At 45.7% G+C, this 5,327-nt stretch overlaps 1 non-coding gene across 1 annotated transcript; it reads left to right on the forward strand.

The window, feature by feature from the left end:
• Positions 1-2,805: 2,805 nt before the first annotated feature.
• On the forward strand, positions 2,806-3,024 carry LOC140731291 (small nucleolar RNA U3). The gene has a single exon (XR_012099768.1). It is a non-coding gene; the product is annotated as a small nucleolar RNA U3 (small nucleolar RNA).
• Positions 3,025-5,327: the final 2,303 nt, after the last annotated feature.

Below are 5,327 nucleotides of genomic sequence, written 5' to 3' on the forward strand. Positions count from 1 at the left end.
GAGGACTGGGAAGCTTTTAAAGAGCAACAGAAGATAGCAAAAAAGGCAATACGCCAAGAAAAAATGAGATACGAAGGTAAACTAGCCAAGAATATAAAGGAGGATAGTAAAAGCTTCTTTAGGTATGTGAATAGCAAAAAAATAGTTAAGGCCAAAATTGGGCCATTGAAGACAGAAACGGGTGAATTTATTATGGGGAACAAGGAAATGGCAGATGAGTTGAACAGGTACTTTGGATCTATCTTCACTAGGGAAGACATAAACAATCTCCCAGATGTAATAGTGGCCAAAGGAACTAGGGTAATGGATGAACTGAAGGAAATTTATATTAGGCAAGAAGCGGTGTTGGATAGACTGTTGAGTCTGAAGGCTGATAAGTTCCCGGGACCTGATGGTCTGCATCCCAGGGTACTTAAGGAGGTGGCTCTAGAAATCGTGGACGCATTGGTAATCATTTTCAATGTTCTATAGATTCAGGAACAGTTCCTGCTGATTGGAGGGTGGCTAATGTTGTCCCACTTTTCAAGAAAGGAGGGAGAGAGAAAACAGGGAATTATAGACCGGTTAGCCTGACGTCAGTGGTGGGAAAGATGCTGGAGTCAATTATAAAGGAGGAAATTACGACACATTTGGATAGCAGTAGAAGGATCAGTCCAAGTCAGCATGGATTTATGAAGGGAAAGTCATGCTTGACTAATCTTCTGGAGTTTTGTGAGGATGTAACTATGAAAATGGACAAGGGAGAGCCAGTGGATGTAGTGTACCTGGACTTTCAGAAAGCCTTTGATAAGGTCCCACATAGGAGATTAGCGGGCAAAATTGGGGCACATGGTATTGGGGGCAGAGTACTGACATGGATTGAAAATTGGCTGGCTGACAGGAAACAAAGAGTAGCGATTAACGGGTCCCTTTCAGAATGGCAGGCTGTGACCAGTGGGGTACCACAAGGTTCGGTGCTGGGACTGCAGCTGTTTACAATATACATTGATGATTTAGATGAAGGGATTAAAAATAACATTAGCAAATTTGCTGATGACACAAAGCTGGGTGGCAGTGTGAAATGTCAGGAGGCTGGTATGAGAATGCAGGGTGACTTGGACAGGCTAGGTGAGTGGGCAATTGTATGGCAGATGCAGTTTAATGTGGATAAGTGTGAGGTTATCCACTTAATTGGAAAGAACAGGAAGGCAGATTACTATCTAAATGGAGTCAAGTTAGGAAAAGAGGAAGTACAACGAGATCTAGGTGTTATTATACATCAGTCAATGAAAGCAAGCATGCAGGTACAGCAGGCAGTGAAGAAAGCTAATGGCATGCTGGCCTTTATAACAAGAGGAATTGAGTATAGGAGTAAAGAGGTCCTTCTGCAGCTGTACAGGGCCCTGGTGAGACCCCACCTGGAGTACTGTGTGCAGTTTTGGTCTCCAAATTTGAGGAAGGACATTCTTGCTATTGAGGGAGTGCAGTGTAGGTTCACAAGGTTAATTCCTGGAATGGCGGGACTGTCGTATGTTGAAAGATTGGAGCGACTGGGCTTGTATACACTGGAATTTAGAAGGATGAGAGGGGATCTGATTGAAACATATAAGATTATTAAGGGATTGGGCACACTGGAGGCAGAAAGCATGTTCCCGCTGATGGGTGAGTCTAGAACTAGAGGCCACAGTTTAAGAATAAGGGGTAGGCCATTTAGAACTGAGATGCGAAAAAACTTTTTCACCCAGAGAATGGTGGATATGTGGAATGCTCTGCCCCAGAAGGCAGTGGAGGCCAAGTCTCTGGATGCATTCAAGAGAAAGTTAGATAGAGCTCTTATAGATAGCAGGGTCAAGGGATATGGGGAGAGGGCAGGAACGGGGTGCTGATTGTGTATGATCAGCCATGATCACAGTGAATGGTGGTGCTGGCTAGGAGGGCCGAATGGCCTACTCCTGCACCTACTGTCTATTGTCTATTGTCAGACTCAGGAGGAAAGCAATCAGTATAACCAGAGACACCACACACCCCGGCCACTCCATGTTTGACCCACTACCGTCCAGCAAAAGGTTCAGGACATTAAAGTGAGGATCAGCTTCTACCCCAGAGCTGTGGCCTCCATCACACCACTCCCACAGAACAATGACTGAAACTGTGAGCACACACAAGGACTCAAATACTCGCACTAACGGCACTTTGTGCATTACTGTGATATTCTGGAGTTGCTGCAACTTATTTTCTGCTACTTATCTATTTAATACTGTTTTTGTATTACTGTCTTGTTTTTATCTACCACTTTGTTTGATTGCCTGAGAGGAAGCCAAACAGAGTTTCATTGTACCGATGCATAATGACAATAAAATCATTCAATGCAATTCAATTTCCAGCCACTGCAGATTTTCTCTTGTTTGCTATCTAGCTATCTATTTATTTATTACAGATGCTTATTGTCACTTATTGTGATTTGAATGTATTGTTAGCAGAAAGCAACACGTGTTGCAACACATGTCAGTGATATTAAACGTGAATCTGCTTCTCATTCTCCGGCCGGAAATCCACCGGAAGAATTTCTGCTCACAGAACAGGCAGTGGGTGGAGCCCGGATGCTAATCTATGCAAAATTCATTCCTTGTTTCAGTCGCAGTAGGAAGAGTAATTACAGGTTGTGTCTCACTATGAAGTTTAGAATGGATGGGGAGAGATCGGTAGTAATTATATTCCACCCCGTCCTTGATCCCTGTGAATAACCGAGAGAACGAAGTGACCGCTCGCCGTGAGGTTAAAGTGTTTGTTTGTGGGTGGAGAGCAGCGCGGCGGCTGTTGGTAATTAAGACTATACTTTTAAGGATCATTTCTATAGTCTGTGACTGAGAAATCGAGCACTAAAAAGTTTGGTCTCTGCAACCACGAGGAAGAGTCGTGGTGTTTCCTCCTGAGCGCGAAGCAGTCGGTGAGCGTTGTTTCCTGCAACGGCTTTCCGGCATTGATGACCGTTCCCTTCTCCCCATTGCGGGGAGCTGCGGAGGGAGGAAACGCTGTCTGAGTGGTTATACTTTATAGTTTCAAAGACAGAATGGAATCAAATAGGGGACTTTTGATGTCTTGAGTTGGTGAATTCTATAGCTCTCTTCGATCGTGTGTAGTATTCCTACTTAACACCCCTGCCCCGCTCCGGTACCAGAATGCTATCGGAATACAAATTGGAGAATTTTGTAGGTGACAGACCAAATTTCCCGAGATTTGCCATGAAATGTAGCCATTGTTTTGATTTCTTCTTATAGAAATGTTGGGACCTGGTTAGGTCCTCCGAGATATCAACACCCAGAAATTTGAAATTGCCCACTTCCGATCCACCTGTGATGACTGGTCTGTTCCCTCCCCTCGTCTTACTCTTTTCCGAGCACACAATCTGTTCTTTGGTCTGATAAACCAAAATCAGTTCACGCAACGTCCAAAACAGTCGACCTTTCGTGACCCTTCCTCAGGACAGGAAAAGTTTACGTTTTCTACGCTGTTGTCACCGTGAGGTCCTGCTTCAACTTCTGTGGTAAACCATGTATCCCTGTCTGGACACGCCCCTCTGCTGACTGCTCCGGTGGCTCTTCCCACAGACCCCTGCTGACTGCTCCTGTGGCTCCCCCCACAGACCCCTGGATAAAGGCAATTGGAGGCACTGCTCCTCCCTCAGTCTCCAGGATGTCGTGGTCTCTTTTGCTGCTAATAAAAGCCTATCGTTCACCTCCCATCTCCCAGAGTTATTGATGGTGCATCAACTTCATTCGGGATTCCTGCATCTCCTGATAAATACATTTTATCAGATTGTAGTTCATTTTCACTGCAATATTACCAAGTTTACAAAAAAACTACTCATATATAAGGTCCGGAGTCAGGCAGGGATCCCCACTCTCCCTGTCCTGCCCTGTAGAGCCCTCTCCCGAAGCCATGAGGAAGGACGAGGGTACAGGAGGGGTGACACTGCCTCTACATGGATGACGTCAGCATCTTCTGCCCGGATCCCAGGTCAGTTCGCAGATTCATCTGCATCTGCGACCAGTTTGACTTGCATTGGGGGCCAGGGTTAGTTACACACGCTCTTCGACAACTGGCCCATTCGATCCCGTGTCCCTTCACCATCAGGTCCGATTCCGTGAAGTGCTGGCGATCTGGTTCGGAGGGGTCGAGACCTGCAGCATCAACTGGCCGGGGCGGACTGGGACAGGGAAGGTAAAACAGACATTGGGACTGTGGGGAGGTCCCCGCCCCCGTCGATAACTGGGAAGAACCTGGTCATCTGATGTGAGCTGCTCTCCGGGTCTGCTGTATTTGGCACCGTTGTGGTCCAGCCCCCGGTCCTCCCGTTTGGGAATCACCCGAGCAGTCTTCAGGTTCATCTGGGGGTCCAAGATGGAGCGGTTCAGATGGGTTACAATGCACAAATCCGTGGAGAAGTGAGGCAAAACGAACCCACTGTCACCCTCAACCTGATGCCCACCTTTGTGTTTGACTGCATCAGACTGTGTGTGGAGTCGAGCGTGATTTTCTCCGAGGCCTGGGACCTCAGGTAACTGTAGAGACAGATCTGGTATCCACGTATTCCGGTGCAGCGTGGGTGAGGGTAAGTGGTGACTCTGGTCAGTGGTTGAGTCTTTGGGTTGTTCACTCTCTCCTTTACAGCTGCCACTCGTTTTGTGTGATATAGCGGAGGTTGTTCTCGTGTATCAAAGCTCCATCTTAAACAGATTTCCTCTAGGTGTATCTTTTGAGTGTAATGTCAATTCCTCACACATTTTAGATGCAGTGTTGAATTTCTTCAGGGTGATTTTAATATTATCTTTCAAGTGTTTACTTTGCCCACAATGGACTTGTTGATCTTCCTTCAACTGGGAGTGAAGGATTTGTTTGGGGAAACGTGAGTTTGGCATCCAGATGATGTGACCTATCTATTGGAGTTGGTGTTGCTTTTGTTACGTATTCAGGCAACAATAAATATATATGAGTTAGGCAAGGGTTTTTTTTTATAACAAATAACACGTTTATTAAACACTGAAAACAAACCCCCCAAAAGTAAACAAACACTAGCTTAATCGGAACTCAGCTGCTGTGCGGCAGATTCACAGTTCTTAATAGCGTTGCAGTTCAAACAGTTCTTAAAGCGGTATTGGAAAAAAACAGTTCTTTAAAGCGGTATGCCGAAAGTTCAAAAGATCACAGTCCATTTAAAAGGAGAGACTTTTTAAAAGGCGATTTAAATTCTCTTCCACGACGTTGTCCTTCGATTCCCCGGCGTCGAACTTTCCCACGAAGAATTTTATGAAATATAACAGCTTAAAGGCACTGACCTTCCTTCCACA

Source organism: Hemitrygon akajei, chromosome 7, assembly GCF_048418815.1.
Source record: "Hemitrygon akajei chromosome 7, sHemAka1.3, whole genome shotgun sequence".
Classification (NCBI taxonomy): Eukaryota; Metazoa; Chordata; class Chondrichthyes; order Myliobatiformes; family Dasyatidae; genus Hemitrygon; species Hemitrygon akajei.